The sequence below is a fragment of the Pantherophis guttatus genome, chromosome 2, assembly GCF_059756535.1.
Source record: "Pantherophis guttatus breed Tessera chromosome 2, ASM5975653v1, whole genome shotgun sequence".
Taxonomy (NCBI): Eukaryota; Metazoa; Chordata; class Lepidosauria; order Squamata; family Colubridae; genus Pantherophis; species Pantherophis guttatus.
In genome coordinates this window covers 162,392,373-162,409,230 of record NC_142064.1, presented here as the reverse complement: position 1 = coordinate 162,409,230, position 16,858 = coordinate 162,392,373, and the positions used below count along the sequence as shown (strand labels likewise).

Here is a 16,858-nt window from a genome sequence, read left to right as displayed (position 1 = left end):
CCGCGCTTAGCACGCAATGGGAAAAAGGTTAGCCATCACTGATATAGAGTGTATAGAGACCAATTAGTAAGATATGACTCTCGGGTGAGTCTTAATTTATAAAATATTTCTTCTTAGCAATCAGAATTGTTAACAATATTGGAAATAGCAGTGAGATACAAGTTCTACCTAAGAAGGCAATCTTCTTTTTGAGGACTATCTTCCCTGGAAGCTTCCTCTATTGGAAAGATTGTCCAGTCCATGCCTGATTTAAAAGTAGAGAACCATAAGAAAGACACTTAAGATGCCCATCATCACATAGTAACTGAATGGAGGGATAGTAAGCACTGAAGTGATTTGACCACATTCTTTGTCACTGTTCTAAAGTATATCATGTTTGTATTTCAACTATGCTCTTGTTACATATCCAACATGTATTTTTTTGTTTTCTTCCTCTTAAATTGGTGCATATTACCTTTATTAGAGACTTCCAGTTTGTCTTTCATGAATAGTAGCAAAGAGCTCATGGTGTTATTGTTAACTATCTTCTCAATATGGATTTGATAGACAGGGAAAGTGTGGGTGCTGGGATTTGGGATTCATCTTGAATAATAACTGCATCGTTTTATTTGCATATATGAAATATGCAAATATATGAAAAGAAAAGTAATTTTAACTTTTGCTTTTAATCAGAATAAGTTACTTGGCAGTATGTTTTGGCCATCTGTTCAACATTGGGAAACTTCAGATGGAAAGAAGATTAAGAAAAAATAAAGCTTTTGTGTTAAAATATACTTAAAATATTGGGGAAAGGATATCAGCAGGTGCCCAAGCTCCAGGCTTTACAAATAGATGGTTTTCTGCCTCAGATTTAAGGGATTTGCATAAGATTTTAAAATGATCTGCCCAGAAAAGCGAACTTCAAGAAACATCTTTGACACCTGTTTGGCTGAGGATAGAAGCAAATAAAGTGTGAGTGATGCATTTATCCCAGTACAGGTAGTCTTTGCATATAACCGTAAGGGAAAATTACAAGTTGCAGGTAGAGAACGGTAAAAAAGGCTCTTAAGCTGCCCAGGTTGCAAGTCATGATGGCCATTAAGCAAGGCATTTGTACGATCACCCTGCTTAACACCCTGCTTAAACCATCTCTCCCCATTATGATAATTAAGCAGAGCACAGGATGCTTCGGGCATGGGGCAGGCCTTGTCCCTACTTACATGTGGCTTGACTCGGGCTTCTCCTACCTCCTAAGGCAGTGTTTCTCAACCATGGCAACTTGGAAGAGGTGTGGACTTCAACTCCCAGAATTCCCCAGCCAGCATGTCTGGCTAGGGAATTCTGGGAGTTGAAGTCCACACCTCTTCCAAGTTGCCATGGTTGAGAAACACTGTCCTAAGGCATCGTGTGCTCCACCTTCCACCCCACTCGATCCCCGCAGATCTTAAGCTTGCTTTCCTATCCTGCTCGGTCTCCCTCGGGCCTCAGGCCTGTTTTCCAACCCACTGAGTCCCACCACCATCATGATGGTGGTCCATTGACATTTTCCTTAGGTCTTCTTTGGGGAAGCAGATGCATTGCCACACAGCCTTCCTACACAGAGGCCATTGGGCACCGTCCTGGAACTGAATGCCATTTTGGGAGCGGCCACAATAAATTCACTCTGAAAGGGCACCCGCTTCCAGGAAGGTGGTACGCAGCCTCAGTACTCTGTAGGCAGGCCGAGGGGCAGATTGGCTGGCTCTCCTTCCCAAACATGATCTCCGATCTGCCCCTCAACCTCTCTGTATAATAGTGCCATCCTAGAAGCAGGCCCCATTTTGGGTCACAATTCATTGGGGTCGTCTCCCCAAATTGGGGCCTGCTTCCAGGATAGCACCATGTAACATGTGTACTGTATAGGGAGTCCAAGGGCTGCATCAACTACTTCCAGAAGGAGGCATACAGAAAAGTCACCATGACAGGATGGGGAGGAGGGTTTTGAACCCAGCAAGGTGGGAATCAGATCCAAGGCCTGTCAGCATTCAGTGGGCCACGAAGCAGAGGAAGATAGGCAGTGGTTGCTTCAGCTTCTGTGTGGTCGGTTGTAAGAGTAATCGGATATTGTTCATATGACCACAGTGGATGGAATTTCGGGTAGGGGTTATAAGTCCGTTTGTTCAGTGCTGTTGTAATTTCAAACCATCACTAAACGAACAATCCTAAATTGAGGACTATATGTATTTTACCTTGCAGCTTCACAAACGCCATCCTTACCTAGTATGGGAACTAAAACTCCTAGGATTCCCAACCAGCAAAGTTGTTAATGTTTATTGTACAGGTACCAACCATTTAATGAATCGCTGGGTGAAAGTGGATCCTGGGAGCTACATCAGTTCTTCTGGAGAAAAAGAATAATGGGTATAGGGAAAAATACTAGTTCTACATAGAAAGAATTATAGCAGAAAAACCAGTGCCTTCAAAGGAAAAGCTTGCTGACGCATGTCCTACATATTGAGACACTTCATCTCTCCTGGGATAGACGCTAATAAATTTGGATTATACCTTCAATCCCCCATATCTAATTGCTGATAGCTAGGTTAGGCAGTCTTTTTTTCTGCTAAGAACTGCATTAATGTGAACAAGATTAATATGGTGGGAGCTGCAATACTTGCTAGTGGTGAGAAGGATCACAATCAAACTTGAACGTGGCCCCTGCATTTTCTTTCTCTGAGGCATCTTTTTTTACAAGTTGGGTATTGAGAAAGAGCAAGCCTGTTTTGAGAGCTAAATTGTTTGTTTGCAAAGGGCTCTTCAAATTAGGCTAAGGACATATGAAACTAGGCCAAGGGCCTTTTGAGTTGCAAATGGCTGGCCCCTGATATATACAATGAAATCTCATTTTTAAAGAACTAATTTGGTAGGGAGCTTGATTATTCTCAATTGATGCCATGAGTGCAAATTTCACAAATTTACAGCAAGGTTTTGGAGGTGGGAGGATTGTAATGGCCACCTGAGCATCTCAAGAAAGTGCCCTGTGGAAGGAAAGCCATTCCTTGGTAAGCCTACTTGGCTCAACCTTTTGGCCTTGGAAAGAAGAGGGAAAAAGAAAGGCAGGAGGAGAAGATTCCCCCCCTCCCGATTCATATCCAATAGTTACTCCCCTCCCGTTTTCTCTGCTCTCCTTAGGACCAACTCCTCCCCAGCCCGAATGAGGCTACCCTTCTCATCTCAATTCCAAGGGGAATTCCTGCCCCTCTTTTCTGATTGACAGGGGTTTGCCACTCCCTTTGCTTTTACTTTGAGCATCACCTTCTCAGGCTCCCATTCAGGGATGACCTGGCTGAACAGTTGCTGCGTGGGCTGTCAACTGATGAAGGGCCTTTCTCACCCATCAATATCTCCAGTTTAGGCACCTCAAACGAGCTGCGTGCCTTGTGAATGTAGTTGGCCATGGAGGCAGCCAGCAGCAGCAGCCTCTTTCTATAAGACAGGATGAGATGCTGACCTTTTTATAAAAAAAAACAAAATCCTTGCCAGAGCCCTTCCCCTGTCTCAGTGGATTCAGAATTGTGTCTTTCTGATCAGCCCTCAGGGATCTCATGTATCTAAAAAAAAGTCACTGCACATAATCAAGAATCAAGTGCCAATCCCAGCGACAGGAATTTGAGAACATGTAGTTTAATATTCAGCGGGCATATTCTTAAGCCGTGCATGGCTTGAAAGATATAGGTCTACAAATGGGTCACAATGCCTATTACTGATTATGGCTTGTAGGCAATGTTTTATTGAAGAGGGGCAAAAGTGATATCTAGCTGTGCATGGAGCAGAAGAGCAATGTGCTACCCCAGCTCTTGATAATTCAACTAGAAAGGGAAAACGGTCATCTCTGGACAAGATGGGTGTCACATAAATTTAATAAATAAATAAATGAATAAACAAATAAATAATACATTTTGCAAACCTTGTACCTTTTCTAAGGAAGGCCTTTTTGACCCTGCTAAGTTGCCATAGGAGCTTTACTCACAATAGCTCTAGAAAAGTCTTCTTCTTTTTTTTTCTTCAAACATTTCTTCTTTTTTTGCGTTTGAATGCTGAGCAGTTTAATTGAAATTGTTAAACGACCCATCAAAGCATTGGCCTTTCTCCCTGATGATCAATCACTTTCTCGGCTGGACGCGCTTGTTAACAAAGAGCCAGTTGGCTGGGTTGGGGCGGGTACCGTAGCCCCAAAGGAGAAAGGGGAAAATCCAAGCTCAGGCTGACATTCCTGGGGGCGGGAAGGGGGTTGGTGGCTATTATCCCTTGAAAAGGACAATGTCTAGGAGTTGTTCTGCAAGGAAAAGGAGAGCCTAGTTCAGCTGCCTCATAAGAACTGGGGTCTTTCTAAAACACATTACAGTTTTCATTTCTTCTCTGAGAACGTTACCGCACTTGACCTGTCTTTCTCTCCTTCCCATCATCAGTCCTAGCAAAACCCATCATCCTATAACTCTTAAAGAAGACATGGTCAAATGTTTGCTCAGACATTTGTGGAAAGACTGGGAATTTCTCCTCATTTTGAGAGTCACAGTGATGCTGTCTGGAAATTGTGTTAATTTTGCAATTTTATTGTTGAGATTGTACACCTCTGAAAATGCTGGTGAAAGTTGAAATGTTTGCTTAGCCAACAGTTTGATAGTCACTGGTGCCTAGTCTTGTGTATCTGAAAAGATTCTGTCACATTTAGTACTTTTAGTTCTTAAACTGTCAAGAAAGAAATAGCTAGTTTATATTTAAAAAGCCTGTTGGGCAGCCACCTAGGACAGGGATGGCTAACCTTTTTGCCGTCGCATGCCAAAAGTGGGGGGAGTGTGGGGGGGTCACGCAGGCGCGTGCCCACACCCATAATTCAATGTGCCCCATTCCCCTGTGCATGCCCACGCAACCCCACCAAGCTCCCCCTGCTTTTGGCACGCGATGGCACGGGGGTCCCGGTAGGCTCATTTTCTACCCTCCCCAGGCTCCAGAGGCTTTCTTGGAGCCTAGGGAGGGTGAAAACGGCCTCCCCCCCAGAGGCCCTCTGGAGGCTGGAAACAATCTGTTTGCTGATTTCCGGTGGGACCTAGAAAGCCCCTGGAGCCTGGGGAGAGCGAAAAACGGGCCTTCCCTCCCCCAGAGGCCCTCCAGAGGCTGGAAACAGCCTGTTTCCCAACATCAGGTGGGCCCAGAAGGCCTGAAAATCAGTTGGCTGGTGTGCGCATGCGTGCCGGAGCTGAGCTAGGGCAATGCTCACGTGGCCACCGATATGGCTCCGTGTGCCACCTTTGGCACGCGTGCCATAGGTTCTCCATTATGGACCTAGGAGATATTCTGTAACAGAGTATGTCCTATTTCTTGGTCTCTGCAAGTGCACAGCTAAAATTGTTAATGAAGTCACTATATCATTTGTTTTTATTATTGCTATTCTATTTTTCTACTGTGACTGATGGTGGAATTTTGACGTTCAAAGACAAAAGTGACATCCGAACGTTCCGGCAGGATACTGAATCAAACACATAGTTGGCTGCACTATTTTTAAATGGTTGTATGGTGGAAGCTGACTATCTATTTCCAGACTAGAAACAGTAAGAGGATATAATTGCAAATGAGCCTTATGCTAACTCATGGTTCAGACTATAGACACATTCATTATTCTCTCTTTCTTTTGAACAAGTGGTGCTACCTTCACATTTGTTTAAACTTGACTAGTTTAAGCAGACCAGATTCATAAGCCACTTTAAATCTATTTCATACATTCCCAAAGGCAAACTTGAGCTTGCCACACATTGTATTTTGAGTAGAGAGCTACAGCTGAACCCTGATCACTGGAATATTTTTCATAAGAACCAATGCTTGCCAGTATGGATTGACATACCAATACTTTATGTAGTTAGATATGCATTTAGAATATCTTCGAGATAGCCTTTGTTAGCTCACAGAGAACTAAAGCAGAAAGTACCAAACAGGAGATAGTATTCAAAGAAATTAGAATCTGGGGCTGCAGTTGCTATATTGTTTCCTGATATATTCAATTCGTTGTAAAATAGTAGCATGTTGCATTGATATATTACATTTTCAGGTGAACATTTGAATCAACTTAACTATTTATATACTGAAAAGTATATAACATTTCTTTGAACTATCAGCTAAGGCTATTCCTGCTGAATTGATTGATTATGTGCCATTAATTCAATGTTTTGTTTTGTTTTTTAATTTGATTTATAGGCTGCCCTTCTCCGGAGACTCAGGGCGGCTTACAATGCGTTAAGCAATAGCCTTCAATCTTTTGTATATTTTATACAAAGTCAGCTTATTGCCCTCACAAACTGGGTCCTCAATTTACCTACCTTAGAAAGGATGGAAGGCTGAGTCAACTTTGAGCCTGGGGAGATTCGAACTAGCAGTAATTGCAGGCAGCTGAATGATAATAACAGGCTATTAGTCTGCTGAGCCACCAGGCTCTTGTTGATTCTCAGCAAACCATTGACAGATTTTCTCCGTGAATATTTGTTCCCAGTCTGGCCCTTCACATGGTGCATTCACCACTGCTATAGTTAGGGCTATCCATCTTGTGGCTGGGTAGATTTTTCATCTGTTTTCTTCCATTTTTCTCAGGGTTATAGACTTCTCAAGAGAATTAGGTCTTCACATTGTCCAAAAGGCATGTTCAATATCTAAACTTAATTTTTCTGGATTTCATTTTGGATTCTGATAACAATTGCAAGCCTCAGAAGTCTGCTGGATGTATTGTATAGTCTCTTGTTATCTTGTTAGGTTTTCTTATTTCAATACTTACACAAACCCTTCTGTGTTCATTGGCAATCAGAATATGAATCCAGAGAGATCAAAGCAGTGTTCTCCAATTGTAAAGGAAGTTTACTCTGTGGGTCTCTTTAGATTGCTATGTACTGTAGAAAGGGGTCAGGAGATACTGTTGGTAACATGAATTGTTTTACATTCCAGAGTTCTCAAATATCTAATTAATTATGTGGTAAGAAGTAAGACTTTTGGGTGAATCCTTTTGTCTGTCGCAACTTTACTCCACTTCTTTTGGTAATATAGAAGGGATTTATATCAGTGGTGAAATTCAACCGGTTCTATCCGGATTACGCAATCTGGTAGTGCCGGTGGTGGGAGGCTCCACCTACCCACCCAGATGTCATCATGTCCCGTTATTGACCCTCTGCACATGCACAGAAGGATCTGCGCATGCATGGAGGAGATGTGGTGAGCATAGCGCGTGTGTGTGTGCTCACATTTGCGAACCGGTAGCAAAGGTAAGTGAATACCACCCCTGTTTTATATGCATTGTAGTCTTTCCAATGCAAGGAAGCAACTGAAATTAAATTATTCTATGTGATGTTTTCACTGGCCTGTTGTTCAATATACAGTACCTAGTTTCAAGATTCATATCCTGTAATGTGCAATAATGTGTAATGTGTAATTTTAACTCTTCTGAAGAACTTTTCACTTGTCTGTATGAGGATTTATTTTTGGGAAATCTGGATTTTTCACTTAATTTGGAAAAGTCTTTGTTTTGATAGGATGATTTTCAGTTGTTGCCTATAAACATAAGGCATAAAAAGGCAAAATGATTTGGGAGTTAGGGAAGGAGCTAGAGAAGGTGGCAAGGAGCAATTTTCTGACTAGGGCACTGGAGCAACCCAATAATAAAAGAAAAATAAATACAGTAAAGAGCGGTGGCAAATTATTCTGCTGGAATTGGGTAATAGTATAACAGTAATATCAGCTTTGACTTATGCACCATTTCTATCACTTCCTGGTAACTAAGTGTTGAACCTCTTTGAAACCACCCTTTATCCCACTTAGCATGGAGCTTTCAGTACAGAGTCTTCTATTTATGAACTTGCGATTGCCAACATGAAAAAAACCCTGTCCACAACTCCAACTTAGAAGGTCCTGGAAGGTGGGAAAAGGATAGTTTATGACACACAGAATATGTATGCTTGGCAGCACCGCCACAAATTATGAGACCAAATATACTCCATTTTGTATGCTACTTCGTCCTGTCTCTTCACTAATCTCATGGTATTTAGTTTGAGGTGTTCTTCCTTTGTGTAGTAACTGTGAATTACAGTATGTCTAGACTTAATCCTAAACGCTACTTATATAAGGTAGGAAATGTACTTTGCATGTCTTTTATACTTGGTTGGACCTATGAGCAAAACGGATTTAACAAACAGCCTTTTGGAATGTAACCTGTTTGTAAGTAGGGAATTGTCTGTATTCTAATCACATTTCCAAGAAAAAAAAGAGATAAAGAGATAATAAATCAGGACTGCAGCATCACTACGGAGTGTCTACGGCTTGCCTGCTTCCATTCTGGAATGACCACATATGCCCATCACTACCATAGATGAGGCCAACAATAGGACCTTGCTCTTTTGTGTGGGTTATTAAGAGGGGCAGAACACTCTCTCTCCCCTGAGATATGTTGCAAGGGGCTTTAGTTGGCAGTCTTGAACTTAGAGTTGGAAGGAGAGCGTGCATGGAAAAAGCTCATTTCTCTAGATTTAAGTATCTCTTAACAGTAGAAAAGAGCCAAGAACTTGCTCAATTACCTTGTCCTTGAAAGCAGTTAAGAAGTGGATCACATACATAGGGAATATTTGACTTTGTTGAGACCTGCTTTTATGACAATAGTCTGCAGAACCTGAGTTGGAATAACTGGGTAAGCTGAGTCCCTCTATTTACACTTGAGATGTAAATCTCCTCCACCCCGCCACCAAGTTAAAACTTCATCTATTAATGGTCTATCAAAGAGGGCTAATCTTTCATGGTGAACATTGCACACACCCCTTGAGTGTGATTAGGTTCAGCCATTTCCCCCATCAGCAAATAGATCAAATCTGGATGACAGGAGGGAAAAGCATTTCAGAGAAAAATCCTATCGCCATTTGAAACTGGGGGCCACCAAATTGTGACTTATTGACTTTCCACCTCTCTCTGTTCTGCTTGTCCCCTTGGAGGGGTCCTTGTCCGGCAACAGCTGAGATGTGTGCCAGCAAAAACATTCCTTCTTACATTGGGATCTCTGGAATCCAGGTTGCTTCTTGTGGGATGTGAGCCTTTCAACTCTCTCTCTGTGTTACAGGGAAAATATAATTAACTGTTTCCTGTCTGACCAACTTGCCTTTGGATTGATAATAGTGACTATATGACAATTTCTGCACTCAACATGTGGATGTGGAAAAATTATAATAAAAAGTGGAAGAGGGAATGCAAGTTAATTAGAATATTTTAAAAAAAATTCCTGCTACATCCATCCCCATTTTTTTCTTGTGATTTTTTTTAGATTTGGATAAGAATCATATATTTCTGCCCTGCTGCCCCTCTTTCTTTTTTCTGCTAATTCATATCACCAACTGAACTTCCTTTGTTGAGCCTCAAATCAAGAGCATGGAGTCCTCAGCAAATTAAGATAAGCACTGATAAGCCCCTGCACTGACATTGTGTCTGGGAGAGCCACCTTGAAGGAGTCCGACGATAGGGCTAATCTAAAGAGTATTGTTTCCTTGCCCTTTTTTCTCATACTTATCAAGCTCCGTTTTCCTCTCACGCAAGGGACAGCCAAGATATGTAGTTGCGGTACAAGGGCTACCTTGCCATGCAGTAAGGGAGTGGGGAATGGAATACATGAAGGCAGGAAATATTTGAACAGCACAGAATAGACAGAATCACAGGAAGAATATTAATGCGAGAAAAGAGGCAGAATGCCTAGAGAAGTCCCATCATTGTCAGTATCTCTGATCTTGGATCCAAGATGGATCCCCAAATGTAATATGGCTGCCCAGGATTGGGTAGGAGAGTTATTTTACTCCTAAATAGCTTGTTATAACCTAAAATTAATTCTCTCTTTGTAGTTAATTTTTAATCTGTTAATTTATATGGGACCAGAACATTGGGTCAATTAAACAAGCTACAGTTAAATAAGCCATAGAGTAGGCTGTCATGCAAAGAATAACTGTAATGCAGTAGGTTTCTATGCACTCTTGACAAGAGAGAATTCTACGCTGTGGCTCCTGCAAGAGCCCCTCTCATTGGGGTCTAATGGAGCTGAGTTTGCAGAGCAAAGCTGTGGTTTTAGGCACAGTTGGAACCAGAATTATCCAAAGACCCAATTGAAGCCATATGGCCTGGAATTTAATATCACAGCTTCAGAATCATCATTTCCCCCTGTTATCATCTGTTTAGAAACAGCTTTCAAATGGCCCTCCTTCTATATCTTGAAGTAATAATGTCGTTATTGTACTGTAATTGTTATTGGATTGGAATGCTTGCTGCTTAGAACCAAATAAAATGTGTTGATGAGCATAATGGGTGTCCCTGGGATCTACCATTTTCTTCAAAATGTTGAAAGCAGTGTTTTCTGACAGGGCAGGAGCTCTTTCTCTTTCATCTGTGTACGCAACATTACAACACGCACACAAAAAAGGATGGAGTTTGTGCAGTGATGAAATCCTCTGCGGGTTGCCACCCGTTCGCTGCCTGTGCATGCGCGCCGTGCACCAAACGCACGCTGCATACACGCACATGTGCAATGCATGCCAAATGCATGCTGCACATGTGCATATGCACAGTACGCATTAAACATGTGCTTCTCATAGAAAAGGAGCCATTTGAAGGTAAGTAGAACAATGAGGGGGAACAGCTATGCCGCGCAATTTAAATTCGCTAGAAAGCAGGATTTCCTTGATTGTCAGAAATACCGTTCAGACGAACCGGTAGCTTTTATTACTACCGGTTTGCCCGAACCGGTGCGAACCGGTAGCATTTAATCCCTGAATTTGTGTTATGTCTATGTAGCTGGGTTGCAGAGTTGAAGGCCCATACCCTCCAAGATTGTCCAGGTTACCAAATGTCGATGTATAACAGAACAAATCCCTCTGACTTGGATTTGTGAAAGTGCTTAAATCTACACCAGCTCTCAAGGAAAATGTTCACAGTGTCAGGACATTCCATAGAATCAGAACACTGATTGATAACCCCTCCTGGAGTTTTCCCAGCTTTAGCTAGAGATACCAGGGATTGAACATGAATGAGACTCTGCAAGCTACCGGAGTTGCAGCCTCTTCATGACAAGAAAGAATTTCATAAAGCTGAGAGGAGGAAAACTAGCAATATTTTTTTTTTAATTCAAGCACTTCTTTAAAAGAGAAGGGAGGTAAGGATATCTCTTTCCATATATTGGGTTCTTGCTGTTATGTGGAATTGCATCGACCCAGAGCTTCCCGCAGAAGAATAGCTTCATCTGGAAAGGATTCTCTGGAATGTTTGCTGCAGTGCAGACTTCGAAAGGAACTGAATCTGCCAAGTTACTTTATATGTTCATATTCTTGCAGTGCTTGTGTTTTGAAAGACTCACAGCATGGCTTGGCAGGGGACCAGGCCCAGAATGGGCTGGTAGTAGTACATGGTGCTTTAGAAGTATGAAAGTGCAACAATTTCCCTACTACGTACTTTCACTTCTAAACCTGAGAAAGGAGGTAGGGAGAGGGAAATACTCCCCCCCCCCGAGAATAACATATAGGCTCACACACACCCCCCACAAAAAAAATTGAATTCAGATTTTAGCTTGGAGGCAAAGGCTGGGGCTGGGGTGGTGCTTTAGCGGTGTACACTCCACCTGCATTAGTAAGCTTTCCAGTGGTTTATAAGCCTGTCTGGAAATGCCTCTTAGCCACTGCTCTAGTTTAACAGTTTGATCTTCTGGCAGATGATATCATCCCAATCAAGAACTTAAAAGGCAGGCAAGTCCCTGTGCAACTCACTGGTTGAGCCAGGGGTGTTGCTGCACACGCGTGCACAGGAAGCCGCCAGCAGCCACAGATAAGGAAAGAACTGCATACCGGCATCATTTGTCATGAGATACCCCTACCTTTTTTTCCTCCTTTTATAGGCTACCACGGATGGCAGCAGAATATGTAAAAAGAAATTGTGGTGTATGAACCCGCTATACGTGTCTTTGCCTTCCTAAAATTCAGGTTTTATGTCTTTGCATTACAAAATTATCATGTATTTCTCAGTGAAGAAGGATCAGGCTTGTACTTCTGCTACAACACCAAGATAAATAAATAGTCATACTTAAGATGCCCGGTTGGTTCTGAGTTAGCAGCTGTTGTTGAATGAGGGTTAAAGCTTATGTTGACTGATGGCTTCAACTCCACTGGTCCTGACGGTAGGCAGCTTTGGGGATGTTGCACAGCTGCCCTTTTTGTTGTTGTTGTTGTTTGTTTATTCCTTTACAGAAGCAATTGTCTGTTTCTGAGCTTGGCGTTTCCTAGAAAAATAACACTATAAAACTCAGAAGGAGCTGCCTCTGTTATGTACACAAAGCCATAGCAAAGTGAGATTGGCTTCAAATTGCAGTGAGGTCCATATGGAATATAACTGAGACATGCATGGCCAGAACATTAAGGCAAAAGCTAGAGTAGAACTAGACAAGGTGGACCTTCCACATTTTTCTGCTGATTAACTGGATAGCCCATTTGTTTTCTGGTGGAAAGGATATAGAGGAGACATAAATCAGGCCCTGAGATTGATGCTGCATAATCATCCGGGCAAGCCTGTCCATTCCCATTTCAAAATTGCCATCCTGATGGACCCTTGGTCTTCATTCCAACTCTTGGTCTTCCTTCTGCATATGCACAGAACCTTGCTCTGGCATTATAACAGAAATCATACAGAAAAGCAACAGAGGAGGTTGTAGACTGGCTTTTGAAGAAACCGGTCCAGAGGTTCTCAGCACTGGCCTTGTGAATAAACTGGAAGAAATATTTTTTTTCCGGAAGGAGCCTGTATGAGTTGTGGCTACATTTTCTCCTGTAAGACCAAGATTATTCTGTACCTTGGTGAATCACTAGCCAGAGCCTCTTCAGTGCCTCTTGTTTCTGTTCCTCCAACCTTACCAACAGATTGATTTGGTAGGTTGTAATAATAAAATCATTGAGATTTTGGAGAGGTTTTCGAGTGTGCTCTACTGCTCCTTCATATACAGTGGAAAAAAGTATATGCATAAACAAACTGGCTTAGCATTCATCAGATTCAATATTTTAACATTCATTCCATCTGAAGATGAAGTGCCCTTTAAGCCGACTACTTACATAATTTTTCATGAGGCTCGAGAAAAGAATTATCCCTCTTTTGATGCATCTTACTCTTTAGAACCAAATATGCTATGGGTGAATGTTTCAGAAAGAGCAGTGAATTATAATTCTGAAAAGCCCATTTTGAGAAGAGCTGAAAGAAGGCATTTCGTTTGTCAAAAGAGTGGATGACAGCAAACCCCTTTAAGGCAAAGACAAAAACAGTTCAGTTGATGAAATGTTGAACTTGGAATGAGAGAAGAAAATTCCATTTTTGTGCAACTGGTAAAGAAAAGGGAACATCTAAATATGCATAAGTCAAAAATTTAATTATTATTAGATATTCACCTTCCTCCCCCCGTTATTAGATATTCACTTTACTCCCCCCCTCCCCAGAATCAAATGTGTAACTTTAGCCAATGTCTGTAAAGCCAAACTAACCCAATCTGGTACCTCCAGCTGTGCAGGTTGCAATTCCCATCAGTGCCAGCAAGCACCAGTTGCCCAACACATCTGGAGAGCTCGAAGCTAGAGAAGATTGGTGGAAACTGAATACAGAAGCTCTATACTCACAGAGATAAAGGAAGCTGGGTGGTAGATTGACTGGGCAGATGGCCAATTGCAAGGACAGTGGAAGGCTAAGCATTGTTCTACAAGTACTCTGTCCAGAGGTCATGCGAAAGGAGAGTGAGACAGCCCATCAATTTATGCCGCCTTCTATTCAAAAAAGAAGGGTGGGATGAAATTGATCTGTTCCTGCGAATGGCCCGGGAAATCTATCGGTTGAACAAGAAGGTCAGAAACAGGACAGGAGCCACTTGCAAATTAGCATCTTTGCAGTTCATTCTTCCATGTTGATTTTCTGGATGAATAGTTGTGAATATTTTATTTTATTTATTTCTTCACTGTTATACGGTAGATACTAGACATTTACTGCTTTTGAAGTATAATATTCAGTTAATTCTTTCTCTCCCTCTTCTCCCTTAAGCTTTGAAGTAAGAATAAACATAGGGTAGCTTCAACTACTCTGGGCTCTTTAGGGAGGGGAATAAATACGTAAAGAAAGCAATAAATAATGCAACAAAAATAATAAATCTGCATTCATGTTGGAAATGGTATGTATCTTGTGTGCATGTCTTGTCCAATATAGGTAGCAGATAGGAAGCAGAAAATCTTTGGTAATGGGTTCTACAAAGGAGACACTTCTGTCATCATTAGGCAATAATTATATTTATGGAGCAGGTGCCATTTCTGTTTAAATTAAATGTAATGTGTGTGTTACCAAGAGTGAAGCTAATTCTACTAGTAGAAGACAAAGATGCTCAAACTGATTCACTCTTTGAACTGCACAAAGACACTATGGCCAGGTTTATTGTCAATGATCTTGTCAATCTAAATATCCATGTTAATTTTATTTATATCATATACTTACAAATTCTTTTTAAAAAACCCAGAAAGAACTATATACAGTAACTTCCTGTACTGTATCAGCTGTCAAATACATTACGGGATGTACAATTCTACTTTGTAAAAATTAAAATAAACATGGGCCTTTCTAGATATATAATTGATAAGGGCTATAACAGAAAAGGCTTCATTGTTTTTACATAGTGATCAGGCTTCAATAAATGATGGAAAGGTGCAGAGCTGTATTAAATTATATAAATATAAAATGGAGCCCAAAACCAAACTATGGAGTTAGCATCTTTAAATAATAAACCATTTAACTGATCTAACTGGAGGAATGTAAGATAAAACTGATTTGAAATATACAATATGTGCCCTGGTTCGTACAACTCTAACATTGAGATAAATGTAGGAAATCAAAGTTATACAGACATTCTGAAGACATTCAGAAATAGAACAGTGGTAAAACAAGGGAATATGCCATTACAAGGCTAATAACTGAAACTTATCACAAAGTAAATGGTAAGTAGAGTGTAATTTATGGGGAAAATGCAATTTACTGGCATATGAATTATTATTTTAATCTACCACTTGAAGTACACATCTTTTCCAAAATTTGAGTTCTCAGAACCATCACTATTATTTACAACAAAAAGTTCATAAAATTGTTAGCCAGTCTGAACTTTCCATCAGCCTAGAATACTTACATTCTTATATGCTGGCTGGGAGTCCTAACTGCAAGGTGTTAGAAAAGAAAATGTAAAAATCAGGAATGGAATGGAGGGTGCTAGAAAACTGGTCTCAGTGTCAGGTAAAGGGAGGAGGTAGATGGGATAAAGAAAAAAAAAATCCTTGTTGTTAAAGTCATAAAATCTGCAAATACTCAGAGTCTTGGGAATGTAGGAGGGGATAAGTATTGTTGGAACTAGCCCACAGACAAAAGAATTTTAATAGTACTTAATAAAGATGTTGGCTGATACCATCTTAAAGTTTCTTAAATCATAGAAAAACAAAGGTAATGGTGCATCACTTTGGTTCATTTCTTATACCGCATTGGTCATATCATGTTCTGCTTCATCAAGTGTTTGATTTCATTTGAACCACTGCCACAACCTCAATTCAACTATCACACCTCTACACCCATGCAGCGTATATCCATTTAGCTTGACTCATCCAGTATTCAAAATAACATACGGTATGACATGCAAACAACAAATTATTGTGTGGTTGGAAAAATAATGCAAACAAGATCAAATAATATAACAAAAATATGAACAAAAATAGGTTAGAAACATAATTTAATGCGTCCATCAGTAACCTATATTAAATACCATCAGCTGAATTCTTACTGCTTACAGAAAGATCAGTAGCATCATCAATCTAGACAGAGGTTAGAGTTCCAGAACACTTTAGCTAATTATTACCAATGTAGGATTTGTATAAACTCAGGGTCTACCTTGTTGTTGGCTATTTAAATGGAACGATGCTTACTGGCCAGCTAACTAGTTCTGCTAAAGAGATGCTTTTTTCTTAGACAAGGTGCAGCAAACTGAATGATTTTCTAATGTTATAGAATCTGTAGGATGCTTTTACTGTGCAATCTGACTCGTTTGTGGGTTTTTACATGTCATCCAGAGGATAATGCTTAATTAATTGTTCCAACCATTTGTTCATCCTTTTTGTACTACAGAAAATCCATTGAGGGGGAAAAGATGGAATAAGTGTGAAATATTTTGGCAAAATCGTCCTAGAATCATACATATTTCCATTTCTGATTTTTACATTTCTTTAGCCAAAAATATAAGAATATATTGAAGATGTTATGGCAGCCTTTGATTTCTGTGGCTGAACTTACCTTCTATCAACTTTAGCCTCTAATTTAGTTGAAGAATTACAATCTACAACAATATAAAGTAGTGAAATCTATACATTATACATTAATCTATATATGACTTGTGTAGAAAGAAGTGCTTTTAAAAGATCTGCTGCTTGGAAGTATAATCTTTTACACCACCATTTTCTTATCGTGAAACGAAAGAAAGCAATGGGTACATAATCCACTTGTGATCTCGTTTTCTCATCAATTGATACCACATTTAGAAAAATACGATCGCCTGAACAGGCCAGATGGCTCAGTGGCTAAGATGCTGAGCTGGTTGATCAGAAAGGTCGGCAGTTTGGTGGTTCGAATCCCTAGTATAGGTCTCCTGCGTGAGCAGAGGGTTGGACTAATTGGCTATCCTATGAACGTGATTGGTTTACCTGGGAATTTTTTCTTAACATAATTTATTTTGTATTCATTGTAAAGACTAAAGCTGGTGAGGAGGAAACCTGTAGTTCTCAGGCTAGACAGCATCGTTACATAA

The 16,858-nt window shown here is 40.6% G+C and overlaps 1 protein-coding gene across 4 annotated transcripts in view; it reads left to right on the top strand.

Annotated features, from left to right (window-relative positions):
• The window catches only part of CASKIN2 (CASK interacting protein 2), a 110,460-nt gene that overhangs the window by 18,345 nt on the left and 75,257 nt on the right, over positions 1-16,858 (top strand). The gene's annotated exons all lie outside the window — the stretch shown is intronic.